We start from the raw sequence: 21,404 nt of genomic DNA on the forward strand, positions 1-21,404 counted from the left end.
AATTCATTTCATATTTGATGTTAAACACAAAGGGAGAGTATACAACTGTTTTTAAGTTGGGGATGAAAACTTGGAATTAAATGATAATAGTTAAAAATGTAGTTAAAGTATGGGGGACGTTTAAAGAAAAAGTTAATGTATGTGTGGACCTCTCGATTTAGTGACCCCTTTGTGGTATAATATCGAATGGTGTGGAGATGGGGAAGTGCAATTTTACCAGGTATAAATGGAGCAGATATCAAATTAGTATCTCATACTTGGGAAGAGGGAAAAATTAAAAGCTGGTCAGAGCTGAAAAATCTATTTAATTGAAGAGATAATTTGTGGTGGGAATATATTAAGATAAATCATTTCATTGGCAGTAAGATGGCTAGACCTCAAGTGCAAAGTGTAAGAGGATTAATGGATCTAGTAATTATAAAAATTTATTAAAAATAAAGAACTTTCAAAAATATATACAAATCTAATGGAGGTTGAAATCAAAAAGGTAAAAACAAGATTATTACAATATGGGAAAAGAAGATTGTTTGTTGGAGATTGGTCTACTCTCGCCTAACCCGCTATCTGTCTGATAACTCTCTTCTCGACCCTCTACAGTCTGGCTTCTGTTCCCTTCACTCAACTGAAACTGCTCTCATCAAGGTGTCAAACGACCTCCTGAAGGCCAAGTCACAAGGAAACTACTCCTTGCTAATTCTCCTGGATCTCCAGCAGCGTTTGACACTGTGGACCACCAGCTCCTCGTCCCCATGCTCAAAGACTCTGTTCTCTCCTGGTTTTCTTCCTACCTCTCTCACCGCTTCTTCAGTGTATCCTTCTCGGGCTCTACTTCTTCTCCCTTACCTCTCTCTGTTGGGATTCCTCAGGGATCAGTCCTGGGTCCCCTCCTCTTCTCCCTTTATACAGCCCCCATCAGATAGACCATCAGCAGGTTTGGCCTTTAATACCATCTCTATGCCGATGACACCCAGCTTTATACCTCCTCCCATGACATCACCCCTACATTCCTGCAAAATACTAGTGACTGTCTATCTGCTCTCTCTAACACTATGACCTCTCTGTATGACCTCTCAAACTCAATCTCTCTAAACTTCTTGTATTCCCTCCCCTAACCAACCCAAACCCGAAAGCTTACTCTCAGTCTGCAGTAAAAGCATAACTCCTGTGCATCAAGCTCGATGTCTGGGGGTTATGCTAGACTCTGATCTATCCTTTACTGCCTATATTCAAGCTCTTGCATGTTGCTGTCATCTTCATCTCAAAAACATCTCTAGAATCCGCCCATTTCTTACCACTGAAACAGCTCACACTCTCACTGTTGCCCTGACTCATTCCAGTCTTGACTATTGTAACTCCCTACTAATCGGTCTTGCTCTCTCTAAGCTTTCCCCTCTCCAGTCTATCCTGAACACAGCAGCCAGGCTCATCTTTCTCTCCAGCCGTTATACTGATGTCTCCCCCCTTTGCCAGTCACTGCACTGGTTACCTATTAAATACAGAACACAGTTCAAACTTCTCACCCATAAAGCTCTTCACAACTCTGCCCCCCCATACATCTCCTCCCTCATCTCCACCTACCATCCCTCCCGTGCTCTGCGTTCCGCTAACGACCTTAAACTAACCTCTTCCATAATCAGAACCTCTCACTCCTGCCCATGGCTGGCCTTAGGGTAGACGGTGCCCTGTGCGAAACTTTCGGCGCCCCCCACCCCACCAAAACCTAACGCCCAACCCCACTCTCAGCTGCAGTGTTGCATGACCACAACCCCATCATACCCTATTAGGGTACAAAAATCCAGTAATAGTAGAAAATCCTGGCACTACTTATCCTCGCCAGTCATCCAGTCAAGCGTACAGACGCTGGGGCACAGGAAGCTCATGCAGGTAAATGGTGGTATTATATTGACACACAGCGGTGCTCAGTCCATGAGAGGTACTTACAAGAATATGATGTAGAAAATAATAGCAAGATGGCACTCACCGGATTCATTTGGATGCTGTTTATTTGCAAGGCTAACTTGTATGCCATTGCATTTGTATTCAGTGATTTTTGCAAATAAACAGCATCCAGCTGAATCCGGCGAGTGCCGTCTCGCTATTATTTTCTACATCATACCCTATCAGGGGATGATAAAGGTTGTGTTCATGTAACACTGCAGCTTTCAGGGGATGATGGGGGTTGTAGTCATATAACACTGCAGCTTTTAGGGGATGATGGGGGTTGTAGTCATATAACACTGAAGCTATGAGGGTATGATGGGGGTTGTGGTCATGTAACACTGCAGCTATGAGGATATGATGGGGGTTGTGGTCATGTAACACTGCAGCTATGAGGGTATGATGGGGGTGTGGTCATGTAACACTGCAGCTATGAGGGTATGATGGGGGTTGTGGTCCTGTAACACTGCAGCTATGAGGGTATGATGGGGGTTGTGGTCATGTAACACACACCAGCGATCTGGGGGGGGGGGGTGATGGGGGTTCTAGTCATATAACACTGCAGCTTTTAGGGGATGATGGGGGTTGTAGTCATATAACACTGCAGCTATGAGGGTATGATGGGGGTTGTGGTCATGTAACACTACAGCTATAAAGGTATGATGGGGGTTGTGGTCATGTAACACACACAAGCTATCAGGGGGGAGTGATGGGGGTTGTGGTCATATAACACTTCAGCTACCAGGGTATGATGGGTGTTGTAAACATGTAATACTGCAGCTATCAGGGGATGATGGGGGTTGTAGTCATGTAACACTTCAGCTTCCAGTGTATAATGGGGGTTGTGGTCATGTAACACTGCAGCTATCACAGGATGATGGGGGTTGTAGTCATGTAACACACACCAGCTATCAGGGTATAATGGGGGTTTGGGAAATACATATTGATGATGACACTCACTGACAGAGTTGCTGCTGCTCCTTTTCATAGTCCAGTCTCTGGTAGGAAGCCTCCAGCTGCCGCCATCACTCCCCCTTCTCCCTCCTCACACACAGCAGGAGAGGGGGAGGGGCCATCAGCAGCAGCTCCGTGCAGCATGTGAGTCTGAGGAGAGAACCAGCCCGGGCCAGAGGCAGCATCCGGGGGCTGAGAGGGCCGCACTTGCCAGGTACTGATGGTGCCTTTGTGGCCCGAGGGTTCTGTCAGGAAGGCAGGAGAGGGGAAAGGAACAAACCCCTGCGGGAGGAGGAGGGAGGCCAGCTGGGGCGGGAGGGGGCGCTCCTGCAGACAGAACATCTCACTTACAAATTTCTGTTTCTATTCCCGGCCCCCTAGCTGGCCGGGAGTGATGCTGCACCCTATGCAACCGCACTGACTGCACACCCCTAAGGCCGGCCCTGCTCCTGCCTCCAGGACTTCTCTCGTGCTGCACCAGTTCTCTGGAACTCCCTACCCAAAGCGCTCAGACTAATCTCCAACACCCCCAGTTTCAAGTGTGTACTAAAGATCCATCTCTTCAGGTGCGCTTATAACATTTCCTAATCTCGTCTCCCTCTCTGCTATCCCTTCTGCATCCTCTCTATAACCTTTTCGGTGCCATCTACATTGTATTTTCTACCTGAGCTCAGAAAATGGCGTGTGACTGGCTCGCCCAATCAGCTATAGGCACTTTGAGACTTTATGTACATTGACTGGAATATTGACAAATAAAGCACTTGTTGCCTCTCGTGTTACTCTCAGTCATCCTAGTCTGTATGCTTTCGTAAGCAGGTCTCTAATTCTGTAATTTTATTTTAATTTATTTATTGTATAATTTAATATAAATATAACCTGTCTTTAACTTATATATATTATTTAAAAAAGCGCTGCGGAATCTGTTGGCGCTATACAAATAAATAAATATTATTATTATTATTATTATTATTATTTGACACATGTGGTCTGGAAAAAAAAATATTGAATGTCTAGAAAGTGTCAGTAAGTTGGGGTCACAAAACAGTACAGTTTAATATTATTCATCAATTACATTATATTTCCAAATTTCTATATAAGATTAAAAGAAAGGATTACAATAGGTTTCCATGATGTGGAGTTGCGGGGCTGATTTTCTTTATATAATATGGACACGTCCAAGTATTGAAAGTTTTTGGTGGGTGGTCCCCATAGAAAACCTCTCTTGCTCTGGACAGTTCCTGTTTCGGCCAGAGATGTCAGCAGAGAGCGCAGTGTCAGACTTAAGTAAAACAACATTTCCTGCAGGACATATAGCAGCTGATAAGTATCGGAAGACTTTTTTTAATGGAAGTAAATTACAAATCTATATAACTTTCTGACACCAGTTGATTTGAAAGAAAAAGATTTTCGCTGGACAACACCTTTAGGCTATGTTCACACTGCGTATGATTCTGGATGCATTTCGTACGACGCAGTACATGTGCGGCTGAAACTACGGGCGCGGGAAAATTAGACATGCGTCCGGATGCGTACGAACCGCGAACATACGCCCGTAGTACAGTTATGCTTCCCTAGCTTGTTTCGAAGCGATCTGAAACAGGTCATTTGCTTGGAAATCTTCGCCCAGCCCCGTAAACCACACAGAACCTATTGGATCGAAAAATCAAGTTCAATTTGGCTGAAATAAGTACCCTTACGGGACCACATGGAAATCCACGGCCGTGAGTTTCAATATTTCCGTCCTCAAACAATGGTCCTGTTCATTTTTCACGGCGCCGTATACGATCCGGCCGTAAGCTCATACGTAGTGTGCATTGTGCGGGCGTATATCGTATACTTTCAAGCGAACGCATTAACCTCAAAACTATGTGCGTATATTCGCGGTTCGCACTACGGCCGGAATCATACGCAGTGTGAACATAGCCTTAAGGTATATGCTATCTTCTTCATTTTACTGTTGAGCCTTTTTGGTGTTTAAAAGAATACTAGTAAGACAATAGAAGCCAGCCGCAGGTAACTGTGGCCAGCAGTTTCCTGTGTAAATAGAGAGAAAGCATGGGGTGACAACACTAAGCTTGAATGGCTCCCATTCCTGTTCTCTGATTAGGTGATTTTTTTCGTTCCCTTACCCAAAATTTAACTTTAAGATTACCTGGGCCTGTTGCCAGGGCAAATAAATGAGACTCCAAGCAGTGCTGCATGGGTAAAGGGTTAGCAGAGGGAGGTAAGTAAATTACACCCCTCCCTTGCATGCACAATGGAGACTAATGCTGGTATTACATGTAGCAATAATTCACCCGATCCTACGATTAACGGTTTTGAAGTAACAATTTTTTTTTTATAACGATCAGCGTTTAGACGGAACGATATATCGTACGGAAAAATCGGAAAAATAGGTTAAATCGGTGAACGACTGTTTACACAGAACGATCTGCGAATTGTTTGCAAACGACCAATGACGATTTGAGAACATATTCAAAGATCAAAATGAACGATTTCTCGCTCGGCGCTTAATTGTTTGCTGCGTTTACACGTACGATTATTGTTCGAATTCGATCATTATCGTGCAAATTCGCACGACAATCGTTCCGTGTAAACACAGCATTAGGCTATGTTCACACTGCGTACGAGTCCGGCCGCATTTCGTACCCCGCCGTACATGTGCGGCTGAAACTACGGGCGTGGGAAAAATAGACATGCGGCCGGATGCGTACGAACCGCGAACATACGCCCGTAGTACAGTTATACTTCCCTAGCCTGTTTCGAAGCGATCTGAGGCAGGTCATTTACTTGTAAATCTTCGCCCAGCCCCGTAAACCACACAGAATTTTTTGGATGGAAAAAATCAAGTTCAATTTGGCTGAAATAAGTACTTCGTACGGGACCGCATGGAAATCCACGGCCGTGAGTTTCAACATTTCCGTCCTCAAACAATGGTCTTGTTCATTTTTCACGGCGCCGTATGCGATCCGGCCGTAAGCTCATACGCAGTGTGCATTGTGCGGCCATATATCGTATACTTTCAAGCGAATGCATCAACCTCAAAACTATGTGCGTATATTCGCGGTTCGCACTACGGCCGGAGTCATAGGCAGTGTGAACATAGCCTTACTGTCAATATTTAGAGGAGACCAGGAGGATGCAGTTGAACTGAACATGTGTGACCACTTTAGTAAATTCTATAAGGTGGTCGTAGCCAACAGCATCAGGTTATGCAAGAAACTCAGCCACAAGGGGATTAATTAAGAATGCCCATGTGCTGGAAAATCACATTTAGCCTATATTCCCACTTTGGTAACATGTCAGGGGAAGGTTGCCGTCTTGTTATATAGATGGTCGCTCAGATCATGATCAATATTGGGGGATATCTGTATAAAGAGACGGACGCCTTTCCCTGATATTTTCCAAAAGTGGAAACATAGCCTAGTTTGAGATAAAATTGGTATTGTACTAAACATTCACAATGCGAATGTAAATAAAAACAATTTCAAATCATTTCAGCACAATTAAAATTAAGTCAGCGGTTTGGAAAAGTAAATTATTCCGTAAATGATTAACGATATAAGGACAATTTAGTTGCTCTGTAAAAACTTCATGTTAAAATTTTGATAGAAACATCAATCATAAATAATACAAATAATCTGTGCATTTTTGTATATTGAATAGAGTTACAGCTGTACAGTTCCAACAGTGCCAATCCCAACAGTGAACAAATGAAGAAGTCTTTCTAAGGCCAAGTTCACACAATGTATTTTTTTTTTATTAAACAAAGCCTGTTGTTTAATCACAGCAGCCGATTGCATTAACACATATAGAATCCCAGCCATAGTATATACACACTGTATACACTACAACCGAGATTCCATGTGGCCACACAGAAAACTGACATGTCTATTTTGTGCAGGTGCTTTTCAGTGAACAGCTGTCTCATGAAATAGACTGCGCACACAATATAAAGTACGGCTCCTGGCTGTACTTTACATTGTGGGCTTTGGCTAATTGGAGTACGGGCACACCTGAATGTGCCCACATTCCAATTAGTTTAAGAGATTTTCACCTGGCAGGTAGTACAGGCCTGATGAACTTCATTTATGTTGATTTGGGATGCGGGCGCATTCCCAATTCACCATAGCACACAATGGAGAGTGTGGCCGGTGCCACACTTTCCATTGAGTGAACTGACAGGTCTGTGCAGCCACTATTCAATTAGTTGTCAGTCTCCCTGCCTCATTTTTCTTTACTTCAGGTAGTTTACCGTCAAACTGTCAGTTACCATGGTAAACTGTAGATTCTCTTAAAAGTTTAAGTTAGGGTCTAGGGTTTCTTATTTTTTTCTTCACAGAACAAGGATTTTTGTAAGAATACTTGGAGTTTTTATACAAGTTATTGTCAAGTACATATGACTAGTGATGAGCAAACATCCTGATGTTCAGTTTGGATCCCGAACATGAATATAAAAATATAAAAAAAAAAATGATCAGGTCGTGTTCATGTTCACGGAACATTCACAAACAAATAACGAACATACAGTAGAAGCAGATGTTTTGGTCTATGCACATGCGTACAGATTGTAACACTATTCTCATATATATATATATAAATATATATATATATATATTTATTTTATTTTATTTTTCTTCACAGCAGTTCGGGATTACACATCGGGAAAGTCAAATATATATTATTACTTATTTTATTACTGTGAGAGCCGTGGAATAAACCCCACATTTTGTATTAAAAGAATGTGTCTAAAAATGACTTTTTTATTTAATCAAGTTCTCTGTTATATTTGTAAAGAATTGTGTTTTTCTTTCCCATGTGAATGATGGTTGACCTCAGGAAGATCAACAAAAAAAAAATGCAACATATACACAGGTCCTTGTTTCTTAACGTCAGTGAATCTAGGAACATTGCCCCCTGGGAAATCAAATATGCAAAAATACTGCAGAGACATCATCACGTGTTTCGCAATGCGAGAAAACCAAGCCAAGGGAGGTCTCCAGTCAAGGAAACCATCTTCCAACAAGCCAGAGTCAAAATACCAGGACTTTGGAAATACCCAAGCAAGGTACCCTTCCACATACAGCTGTTTCAGGGCATTTGCTCCACATCAATGTGGAGTAGGATTGTGGCTAGTGGGACAAAAGCCTAGTAAGTGCATTCAAAAGAATTATGGTTGAGGAGATCAACCAAAACACCGCAGAGACACTATCACATGTTTCTCAACTTCAGTGAATTTAGGAACATTGGCAATGTTCCTAGGCTCACTGACATTGAGGAACACGTATCTCTGCAGTGTTTTGGTTGATTTCCCTGAGGTCAACCATCTGTCAGGATAGGGACAGGGAGACACAAGGACAGGTGAGCCCTGAATCTGGCACCCGCCCCACTGGCCCTACCTGCTTGCCCCAGATGCCCTAGGTGGCAAACGGACAACTGGACGGCAGTCCCTGTACTGCTAGGGTGCAACACGAAACAAAACAAGACAGACACACACAACAAGAGCAAGGTGAGAATTCCGGGTCAGCAACAGTCTAGCGGTGAGGTACAAGAACGTGTCCAAGGGATAGTCAAAATACAAGCCAAAAGGTCAGGTACACAAGAGTATCTAAGTCAGGGAAAACGCGAGGTCAAGAAACACTAAGAGTACTAGGCTCTATCGCAGGCAAGATACTGAGACAGGGGATTATACTTATGGGACCTGTAGTCCCAGCCCCCAAGGCGTGATTGGGGCTGAGGCTCCAGGTCCTGCCCAGATACTGACAGCTGACTAGTGAGTCAGCCTTCAGTCATTGATTAGTGAACTCACTACACCTATGCTGATCTGTCAGGGAGTGAATACTGGCCACTACTACAACATGAATAGCAGAGCAGAGCAAAACCTGACATGCAGTCTGGATGCTAAGGACGCCGAGCCAAACGCATAGCCCAAGTCCTAACACCATCATTCTCTTGAATGCACTTACTAGCTCCCACTAGCCAGAATCCTACTCTACACTGATGAGGGGCAAATACCCTGAAACAGCTGTCTGTGGAGGGATACCTTGCTTGGGTATTTCTCAAGGGCTGTCATTTTGACTGTGGTTTGTTGGAAGGTGGTTTCTTTGACTGGAGACACAATGTAGAGATTGTAGAGATCTATGTAGAGCTTGTCCAACTTTGTGCATCATTATCTTTTAAGAGACTGGGAGACTGTTCACTTTAAACTGATCATTTTATGATATATTTTACAAGAATCTAAATGTTACTAATTCAATAAACATTGTGGACCATGTGTTTGATACCTTTACCATATCTATAGCCCAGGCTCCTCATTCCTCCTGACTTTTACTTACCTCAGCTCACCCTAACTTTTTATTCTATCTCCGCTCATAACTCTGTTCATATCTCTTCATTCCAATTCACTCTTTCTTTTTATGGTGATAACTGCATTTTCACTTTAGACATTTATTTACTGTGCTCTACATTATCTCCACGACCTTTAATATGTCTTATCATTCTGCACACTCCACAGCTGCTTTTCAATGCACTGTGTTATGTCCAGCAGATTTTTAAAAGCTAGGATGTCATTATTGTAGATGTGCAGACATTTTGTGTCGTTAATTTGCTTCCTATAGAGTTGTTCTTATAAAATGCTTCTTAATGCTTAAAAGGAAATTAAAGGGGTATTCCACTAAAGAGCCAAACCTAACTGATCTTACTATCCAAGGCATTGTTCCACACCGCAAAACTACGGCCGTAGTTCTCGCCGCAGAACTACGGCCGTCGTTTTGCGGTGTGGAACAATGCCTTATTTGCAATAGGATCACGGCCGGAGCATACACACATCGTATACGCTCCGGACGGGATCCCATACTTTGCCGGAAAAAACTGACAGGTCAGTTGTCTGCGTCCGGAATTCAGTGAATTCCAGCCGCAGAAAGACCTGTCAGTTCACACAGTGAAGCGAGCGGCTCCGACCGCTCGCTTCACTGTGTGCTATGGTAAGCTCTGATGCGGGCGCACGCTGATGCGCCCGCATCAGAGCTCTGCGGCCGGAAAGATCACCCAGCCGGTACGAGATAATCCGGGCAGAGACCGGCCGTTCCGTGACCCGGCCAGGGTCACGGAATGGCCGGTCTCATACGTAGTGTGAACATAGCCCAAGTCCCCATGAGTATTTTAAGCCATATCCCATATTTCTAGCTGTTGCCGTTCCTGAGCTACAAGTTTTTCTAAAAGTCAGTCTATCACTCAAGATGGTGCTGGCCAGGAAACTACATTTCCCAGCATGCACCTAAAGCCAACTGTCAAGTATCTGCCTCATCTTGTAGTATTTGTTTTACACTGTGAAAAAATACTGGGGGAGATTCATCAAACATAGTGTAAAGTGAAACTGGCTCAGTTGCCCCTAGCGACCAATCAGATTCCACCTTTCATTCCTAACAGGCTCTTTGGAAAATGAAAGGTGGAATCTGATTGGTTGCTAGGGGCAACTGAGCCAGTTTTACTTTACACCATGTTTGATAAATTTCCCCCACTGTATCTATCAATAGAGGAACAGAGAAACGAAGAACATGTGTACCAAGAAGTGAGGATTTTCTGCAGCTTCAGGGTGTAACGCCCTGTTCACACTGAGCAAAAATGGCGCTGAGGAATCCCGCAGTGTCCTGCAGTGAGTGAATGGGTGGGAGTGCGTCCGCTTCCTCCCCTCTCCCCTCAAAGAATTGACATGTCATTTTTTGAACAGAGAGCGACGGAAGCGGACGTGCGCATCCCCTCCCATTCACTCACTGCAGGACACTGAGCACCAACAAGCTTAGATTATGGGTGGGAATTGATCAGGGTTAAATTTTATTGAGTGGAGTAACAAGATAAATTAAGAAAAAACAAAAAGGTTTCAATGACTGAATTTGTTAGAGGAAATTCAAGTTCAAAACTGCTTAACATTCAGGGCTCAGACTGTCAGTCAAGTAGGGATGGGAGGAGAAGTGAGGAGACATTATAGCCCTCAGCATTCGGGAGCTTTGGAAAGCCTCTTTAACACTTTGCACCAGTGAATAAAAGCATTTTTCTAGGTTATGGAAGCAAAGGCTTATATAGGCAGATATATAGACAGTTCACCAACACAGCAAGCAGACTTATTCCTAGAATGACAACTCCCACTGGCATGTAAGAGGTGGAGGTGTGCAGGTTAGGTGGGCAATTGAGTGCTAGTGGTGTGCTGAGCATAAATGATACTAGTCCTTTAAAATCCATATCTAAAGAAATTGCGGCACTTACCACTTTACTGTGCTTAAAAAACATGATGCTTTATTCACAAGTATCCATGTCGATACAGTGTAAGAGCTGCGGGTAAGATGCCAGGATAACGGCTGTCTCTGGAAGAAAGTGGCCATGTTTTTGGAGCACTGAATAACCCCTTTAAGAGATACAAAAACCATCATGCTGTACTAAGCGGTCTATTATAGTACATTGCAACATTTTACTCCCCATTAGACTCATCCATATTAGAATGCAAAGCACTCCGTACAACCAAATGAGTCTTTGTGTTTGGCCTTTTGATGGTAAAAGGTCAAAATTACCTTATAGATTTTCCAATCCAAATAGTTATTAGCAGTTACTGCTGAAAGGCCATCACATCTCTGTTACTTATCAATGTGGTAAACATGAAACAATTGCAATAATGTGTCCTTTGCTGTTATTGAGTAAGGATCTGCATTTCACAACGCCCGGCAGAAGTACGTTTGTCATTTACTTAGGTCAAACTGTAAACCAAATAGAACTGTAAAGATTTCATTCATTATATGAGAACAGGTAAAATATATATTTATGATCATTAGGACTGAAACAGGAAGTCAAATTCAGAAAAGTGAGATGAGGGGCATAGCTATGGTACTGCCTGCTTTTAGCTAATCTGGCTAATATATAGGGGCGTTAAATTCACTAGCAGGATGACAAACAAATGTTCTGTTTGAGTGTTCTAAACAACTAAAAAAAGGACATTATATCCTAGCCATCATATTGAAAAAGAAAATCATCTGACCTCCCATCTATTCTTTCCGTCCTGGATTAAGTTCTTTAAGTCAGTAACAACATAAACCCGATTAATCATGTTGAGCCTCTTGTCAGCGGATAGGGATGTAGGCTTAAGGGTATGTTCACACCACAGACTAGGTGAGTTCAAGTGGAATCTGCACTGCTGATGTCACTTGAAGTTCCGCCTGTCCCCTTGATATAATGTGATTTCTTGTGATTGACTTGTTAATTCTTTGGGTGGATCACGGATTGCGCTTGCGCAATCACATTCAATCAGTATGACTGTTAGGAACTTACCTGACCGGAATCTAACGCCATCCTCTCGTGTGGGGGGTCTGCGCACTTGGGACTGGGTGACGCCATGGAGATCTGATGCCATCCCCAGTTATCAGTGACACTGCGGCTTGGCATCATTGGGCCAGAAACAAACTGTGTAGCAGCTGTTTCCTATGTGCTTTACTGACTGACAGCTTGTTTGCCAGTCAGAAGTTCTAGCCACAGGTGATTCATCTCTGCTGATTCTGCTTTTTTATTACAATTCTGTACCTCTGCTACCTGGCAGAGTATGATCCAGACCTTTGGACTTGTCTTATTGTGTATTGTCTGTCTTGTATTGTCTTGTGTCCCAGTGATTCAGTGTAGGGACTGTCCACCAGTTACCCGCTGCTATCTAGGGCAGTCTGTGGTAAGCAGGCAGAGACATAACTGGGCTGCAAGCCAGAGATCCCTTGTCCGTGTTCCCTTCAATCCTTATACTTTCATAACAGGGATCGGCAGAACTTCAAGTGGCATCCGCAGTGCAGATTACGCTTGAAATTCCTTGCTTATTCTGTAGTGTGAACATACCCTAAAGCACCAAAAGTAAAGGGAAAATAGATATTTACTGCCAGGTTTTCCTGCAGTTTATAGCTGATTGGTAAGGTTCACAAGAGGGAAACACTTTATGATCAGCTCTTTTTCAACTAACTCTTCTAACATGTAGTTAATGTTAATTGTAATTGTCTAAAGCAGACAACCCCTTTAAAGCAACTCTGTACCCAACAATCCCCCCCCCCAACCCCTTGTACCATCAGACAGCTGCTTTTAAACCAAGACCTATCCTGGGGTCCGTTCAGCATGTGATGCAGTTATTGTCCAATAAAACAACATTTAAACTTGCAGCCCTGTGTCAAATTGGTATTGCCTAGAGTGTGTGTGCCCTAGGCCTGCACCGCCTCTCCGTTCCTTCTCTTCACCCTCCTCATCATTAGGAATACCCCTGGCCAGGATTTTTTCCACTCATCACTTGTCTGAACACTGCACATGTGCCTTAACAATCCAAGTGATGATTAGGAGAAATCCTGCCTGGGGCATTCCTAATGGTGAAAAGGGCAGGGAGGAGGGACGGAGAGGTGGTGCAGGCCTAGGGCACAGACACTCTAGGCCATGCCAATATGACAAAAGGATGAAAGTTTATAAGTTGTTTTTTTAGGACAATACCTGTATCACCTGCCAAACGGATCCCAGGACAGATCTTGGATTGAAAGCAGCTATCTGACGGTACAAGCAGTCTGGGGGGGGGGGGGGGGCAGATTGTGGGTACAGAGTCACTTTAAGTAACTGTGCCACTTCTGTCAATGGCTCTTAGAGAAAAGCAGCAATTTTATCTCTTGCAATTCTTACAAAAAAATGATACTGGTACAACTGGTTATCTTGCATCAACAGTATCATTCGGAGACCACTGCCTATGAAAGGGACATTTTGGACTGTGCCAATTCCAAATGATTGGCAACAGCACATAGACTTCTCTGTAAACCAGGTGCTCATTGCTAGATTGAGTGCTACACTCCAAACTTATTGTTTTGGACGATTTTCAATTAATCCTACCTCCTCTGTTCCACGTTTAATTCTTTTTCTCTCATGGCACATTTCAACATCTACATGATATTTCATGATATTTATGTTCCAGAGAATTCCTGAGTGAAAAAATGTAATTAAAGTTCCAGCAAAATAATTAGTGGGTATATCTCGAAAGGCATTTAAGAAAATCAATGCGCTATTGAGGAGCAAATAGAGTTAACACTGTCACGAAAGATCAAAGTCATCAAGGAACGTGACTGAAAATTTAAAAGGCAGCCACAATGTAATGAAAAAGGATGCTGAAACAGCTGTGGTTTCTGCCTCTTGGGTCCCATCTACAAATTGATTTGACATGGAAAATTTCCCAGTAGATGCTTAAAAATGGTGAAATTCCATTAATTACATAGCAAAGAATCTACTTTATATAATTTATAATCCATTAGCAAACTTTTTATATTTGCTTGCTATTACAGTTTGTACCTTCTAATTTCGAATGTGCTAAAATAGCAAGGCCATATTATTATTTTACACTGCAACTGAAATCAGCTCTGACAGTCCTCATTGTTCCCTTGGATTTGTCACTCCACATAAAAAGTTATAATGAGTTTGTGCGTCAACTTGCTAACTATATTTAGTTTCTTTTATTGTGCATTATTTTTTCTTTTTCTTTTTTTCTTCCTGAAATGCACTTATGGATTCTGGCTTCTTTCTTACTGAACTAGAGAGAAATGGTGAAATAAGAACTTTTAATGTATGACTCATTCAATTATTCAAGTATTCCAGTCTTAGGCTAAAAATTAAAGGTTTTATCCAAGATTAGTAAAAGCACAGCCAATTCCTTGCAAAAACAGCACCACCCCTGTCCCCAGGTTTTGTATAGTATGACAGTTCAGTTTTGTTCTGAAGCTAGAAAACCAAATCCAAACTGAGGACAAGAGAAGTGCTGTTTCAAAAAGAAAGCGTCCATGTTTTTCTGAATCTTGATAACCCCTTTCATATTGTGCGGGTCCCATAAAAAATGGAAAAGAACACATACTGACCCAGACCCAATCTCCTACTGTTCCTCTGAAGCTTCTCTTTGGCTCTGTCCAGTCCCTTGATCCTTGTTTTTTTCTGCCTTTAAGCACAAGACTTTAGTCAATCACTGGCCAAGATGGGGCAGGCCAGGATGGGCAGTGATTGGCTGAGCTGCCAGGTCCTGCTATGAAGAAGAGAGAAGAATTGGGGCACTGGACAGATTCAAACAGGAGCTGTGGGGAAATTTTTTTTTTGTGCCAAGTATAATATACATTTTATTGCCTAAGGTCAGAATAACCCTTAAATATCTGTAATCACATGATCCCACAATTACAGTATATATCAAGAAAATGAAAAACTGATAGAAATGGATCAGTAAGAAAAAGTACATAACCAAGCAAGTCTTGAAACACAACTTTAAAGGAAAGTTGCAGGAAGCAGGGAAAAAATAAGTTCCACCAACTGTTATAGAGCCTGTGATTTGGCTCTGCCAGGGCTCGTGGATGGGTAAGTATACGTTCCTTGTTATGTTAACCCCACCCCCTGCCTTCACAGGACTTTTTATTTACACCAAACTTCTCGTTTAACCCTTTCGCGACCATGGGTCATTGATGCATCAATGCCTAGGTCGTTTTAGGACATCAGCTTATGAGATCATAATGATCATTAACGTCGCTGCAGCATCAGGCATAGGATGCAGCAATGTTAATTTACAGTGCATCGGCGGGAGATCAGTTTGAGACTTTGATCTAGGTAAACAAAAGTTTTACTTGTTATGATAATATAAGGATATGAGGATACTATAATATTTTTTAATAACAGGATGTATTTCTTTTAGTATATAAAAAATTCTTGAATTGTACTACAGGTTGTTTCACGCTTCTCTCTATGTTATTAGGTAAATTTCTAGTAGTGTTTTAGCAAATCTTTGTCTGTAGGACCTTGTTTTCTTTGGCATTAGTTAGTGCCTATCTCTGTTGGTCTATGGGAGTCAACAACAACACCTCTAGTAGCTTACAGTGCTAAATGAGTTAATGGGAATGGTAAATAATTAAAGTTGTCCTGTGAAAGTAGAAAAAAAAAATAGAAGTGGGGTGTGTAAACATTACCTATCCACGTGCCATGCAGCACCGCTTCTGGGCCCAACTGACAACCGCCATTCGCCTGCAGCTCTTCCAGGTGCAAACCAGCTGAACGGCTGCCTGATCAGCTGATCAGTGACTAACTGGCTGAGTGGGCAATCGCTCAGGCAGGCTATGACATTGCAGCCAGCGGCCGTCAGCAGGACCTGGGAGCTTTGCTACCGAGGAACAGGACTAAACTGATGTTCCCACACACCCCTGTCATTCTGTTTTTTACTTTAACAGGACTTCTCCTTTAAGTTTCAAATCTGATTTCCATTCTGGCTCTGCACTGATCACAAGATTCAGGTTGGAAAAGCAGTAAGTGTTAACCATGCAGTTCTGCCTGATCACTACATTCAAAAAAGCTGCACAAAGTATACAGCTGTCTCCCTGAACAACTCTACTGTAAGAGTGTGTCTTCAAGCCACATGTATGATAGGCTTCCTAGAACAACACAGGGGTTTCACTGTTTCAGATGAACAGGTTTCTGTTTATTTTATACAAGCCTGGAGGACAGAAATGGCTGCACATCAAACCCATGGTTGATACGAAAGCCTGTTCAGCTACATTAAAAACAACATCAGACATTAGAATATAATTTGATCAAATCATATTGCCTCATGTACCACGTGCAGGTCCTCTGATACACATGAGTCCTTAACCAAACAACACTGTGCCGGTCAGTGTACGCAAACCCCTCAAAGCAAAAGCAAGCAGGGAAGGGGGTCCACAGAATGGCCCTGCAACCACTGTAACAGGACCAAACCCCAAGGGCCCCCCCCCAAAAAAAAAATTTGCAGGCGCCTCTGGCGGAGAAAGCAGCAGCTAAGCAACACAAGTGTTAACAAGGTCTTACTACTCACCATTGCTCCAGCAGAGGAGGTACTTACCATATGTACACAGGTGCTTCCTGCTGATTTGGATCACATGGATCTTACAAGAAAGGAGAGCTAGCCACAAAGAAAAATGGGACAGGAATACATAAAATGCACAAGCCTGGAGGACAGAATTGGCTGCACATCGGACCAATGGTTGATACGAAAGCTTTTTCAGCTACATTAAAAACCAACATCAGAAGTTAGTATATAATTTGATCAAACCATATTGCCTCATGTACCACGGGCAGCTCTTCTGATACACAGTCCTTTTGCTAAACTACACTGTGCCGGTCAGCGAACGCCAACGCCAAGTCTTAGCAGTAGTAAACTAAGGAACAAATGGTCAAACTAGGAAAAACATCAGTAATGTCAAGAAACAGAAGGAATACAAGAATAAACTAAGCACAACTCACCAGGCACAAAACAAATGTTTTCAGAAGTCCAGGGTGGGACTTTTTTTTCTCAAAAGAAACCGGGAGGAGGTGGCTGAACATAACAACACGCACCTACCTCCCTAGCTCCAGTGCTGGGGTCCGCTGTCCTCTGCTCCATTTTTTGGTGCCCTGGCTGAGCGGGGCTGACGTGTCAAGACCCGGGTCCCAGCTCAGACCAGGAAGCATCTGGGGGACCAGGAACTGGAGCAGAGGACAGCAAACCCCAGCTCTGTTATGTTCAGCTACCTCCTTCCTGGCTCTTTTGAAAAAAGAGACTGATGCTGGACTTCTATAACTATCACCGTCAGGAGGCTGATCTTGTAATGTAATATTCCGCTGGGTAAATGTCAATGTTTCTTATAATATAAGGTCTCATTTATTTTTAGGTGGGAGGAATATCCACCTTGTACTTGCTGGATGTTTCTTTTCTTTTTTCTTTGTTCTGACAATGCTGTGGCTACAACCCATTTTTAACTTCACCACGCTTATTACTCTCTTCATACATTTACCCAAAAGTGTTCATTTACTTATGAAGAGTAGATCTATTAAATATAATTTTTAATGCCCTCCTGTAAATATGGGCAATGGCTTACAAGAATCCTTAAAGTTCTTTAATATTTCTGAATTAAACATGTAATAATATTTTAAACATGTAAAAATAGCAGCTTTCTTTAAGAAATAGTGACACATGGTATTGCAGCTCAGCATCTAAAGATTAAATGGAATATACAGTAGCCCACACAACCTGTGGCCATGAGGCCACTTGAATTGTCCCTGCTGGCAAAAAGGGGGAGGTTAACCAGGGCCCACTCTGCCACTGAGTGCTGCATCTGACTCTTAAATAATGGCAGTACTATCATTGACAGAGCAAGGAGCCATTGGATCCTGGCCCCAGCTATCACTCTTGTGGGTACAGGCAAGTTTCTGTCTCTGGCCACAAAAGGTTAGCGCTTCTGCACAAGAGTGACGTTACAGGGCATGGAGAGGGAAAGGATGCCGGAGCACTGCAGTGCTGCAAGCCAGTTTTTGTTTTTTTCTATTTCATAGGGTGAATGTGAGCTTGTAGATTCCTTATATGGGATGCCTACATGGGGGGTGGGGGCCTGCCTGCTGATGGATTACTGACGGGGGGGGGGGGGGGATGCCAATATGAGAGGTGGGCTGCCATCTGGGGGATGCTTAAATGGGTGGATGCCTACTGGGAAACTATATTTCCTATTTTTGATACATGCCTTAAATTCAACAATCTTTGAGCATAGACAAAGGCATCATATCAAAATCATTTTCTCTTGGATGGATGAATTCACCTGTGAATTTTCTACATATCAATAGGTATGTTAGATATATTCAGATTTTTTTTACTCAAGGTGAAATATCGTTAAGGGAGATCACTTCAATAACATAATGTAATACTTTGTATTATGCTCACTTTCATGTTACTTTGCACATCTGATACATATTGCCGTTGCTTAGCAACTCTCGATCATTTTACTTGTTTTTTTTATTTTGTTGTGTAGCTAGATTCAAATCAGGGTCAGGGATGGTTTGGTTTTGTTAAGTATATAGGAAGGTTAACATCACATAGAGTAGAATTACCATTGTATTAATTGTACAATGACTGGAGGCACAATATTCAGGCACATAAAAGTTAGACAATTGATACATTATTATAACTAAGGCCTAAGTGAACAATGTAGAAAAGCAATACAGTGCACATATACTAATATTGGGATATTTTGTAAATTTATATGCCTGTTGTGTAATATGGTAATACGGTAGACCCTACAGTCACATTGCTACCTCTTCACCCTCATTAGCAATTATGAAATTATGCCAGACAACTATTGCAGTTGCACTAACACATTTCTGGAGTATGATGTTGGTGTAAGGGTCCTTTTACACGGGCCAATTAGCAGTAATGAGCATTCCTAGGATTCATTAACCAACAATCTTTCCAAGTAAAAGAGACAGGTTGTTCATCGGCTTATAGAATGTTTTTAAATGGCCGCACTCATTTGCTGCGTACCATCAGGCCCGATCATAAAGTGTAAATGAGCACTGATCCGCTAGATCGGCGCTTGTTTACTTAGCAATTACACGCGCTGACTATTGGACAGCAAGGGCTGCATCATTAGCGATGTCATTAGCGATTGCCTTTGGTGTAAAATAATAAAGTGTTTACTTACCTTACCACGTTCCGCGGTGTCCTCAGGCCTTTCTCAGTCTCTGCAGCTGCAGCTCTGCCTTCTGTTCCCTTCTGGTTCAGTCTCTGCACTGACAGGCTGCTCGGTCAATCAATGGCCGTGGTCCTGTCTCTGCTAGTGATAGGCTGAGCAGCCTGTCAGTGCAGAGACCAGACCAGAAGGGGACAGAAGGCAGAGCTGGAGCTGCAGAGACTGGGGAAGGCCTGAGGACACCCAGGAACAGGGCTAAGTTAAGAAAATACTTTATTATTTTATACTATAATCGTCAGCTGCCGGCCGCACTATGCGATTACATATAGCGATGCGCTCCTGGAGCCCAATGATTTTAGGTATGGACCTACAGAAACAATCAACCGATAATCGTTTCATCGGCTGATCATTCTCTCTATTACACAGAACGATAATTGTCCAAATCTTCCTGATTCGGCCAATTATCGCTCAGTGTAATAGGGCCCTAACACGGGAGCACTGATTTGATTTAGTAGACGATAGCTGCCTCGCCCAATGGGATGGGAGCTTGTGGAAATTGTAACTTTTCAAATACAATAGGTATAAGTCTCACAAGGGGAGACCCTACAATACCAGAAATTTTAGCACAGCCTATTGATTTACTGTGAAAGATTTTGGTGGAAAATATCCTTAAATGGTAAGATACTGTATGACTTTTTGTGTTTTCAATAACTCAAAGTTCTCTGTTCTCTGCTTTACATACCTTAGTACGAAGCTATTCTCAAAAGAGGGAATTTATAAAGCCTGCAGACATACTTTTAGAAAAGGCTCTGCTCTAAAAGCAGTGGTCGGACTGATAAAGATGGAGTGTAGATGTATGGAGATATGTACACACTACAGCTATACATACCAGCTCTACCACTGCTTTTAGAGCAGAGTGGTGGTTAGTAACCTAGACAACGGGCTGTCAACAATAGAAGGGAAAGAGCAGCATATCAGGAGAAGACAAGTTTGCTAAATGAATGTATTTACAAAAATATTTAACTTCATGAGTAGAGATGAGCGAATACGATTCGATCAAGATGGTATTCAATCGAATATTGCGGTATTCGAAAGATTTGAATTCAATCGAGTAGTGTGACGAATACGCAGGAAACATTCGAAAGCCCTCCTATCTCAGTTGGCCCTTTTGCTAATCCAATCACCATGCAGGGAGGCCGTGAGGGAGCCTGGGAGTACACATGCAGCGCGCAAACGGCGCCTACCCTCATTGGATCACTGAACCACATGACCTCAAATATTTAATGATTGACTTCCACCTCTCGACCGCAGATGCGCTTTCAACCTAGTCAGGGAGAGATCTTGGAGCAGGGAGAGATAGGTTTTAGTAGCGTTTTGGTCAGGCAGGCTTACTACAGAACCCAAAAGTCTTTTCAGGGCTAAGATCAAGCGAAAAAGGTCATCTCTGAATCCAAAGCACTTACTGTATCAGTGCTAAGAAATAGATGATATAACAGCAGCATCAGCAGCTGTATTCATTCCAGTACCCTGTGTGTACAAGTGACTTATAGTGCCCCTGGTTTAGCCCACTAAGGGCACATAAATGTTATATCTGTTGTGCCAGTTGCCCAGTAAAAGGCGTGTGATACCTATTGTTCTAGTAGCCCAGTGAAAGGCACGTGTAGCTATTGTTCCAGTAGCCTAGTAAAAGGCACGTCATACATACTGTTCCAGTAACGTTCGTACAGCATGATGCGTGATACACACAAATAACGTGATGCTCTACGGATGCACATTGGAATCATGTATGTAACGCTGTGTAAGAAATACATAGGAAATGTGTGAACATTGCCGTAAACATTCGTAAAGAGTATTTCATTAGCAACTGCGGAAAGTGGCATTATACTGTGATTTTGGGGTGTTGGGTGCACCCAGGCATGCTCCCCCTAATGTCACAGTGTCAATCCGGAGGTGTTGGCATCGTTTAGGGAGGTTTCATGCGGGACTTGGTGACCTCCAAGTGGTCGAATTTGGATTTCCAAGTGCCGA

This window comes from Dendropsophus ebraccatus, chromosome 9 (assembly GCF_027789765.1).
Source record: "Dendropsophus ebraccatus isolate aDenEbr1 chromosome 9, aDenEbr1.pat, whole genome shotgun sequence".
Lineage (NCBI taxonomy): Eukaryota > Metazoa > Chordata > Amphibia > Anura > Hylidae > Dendropsophus > Dendropsophus ebraccatus.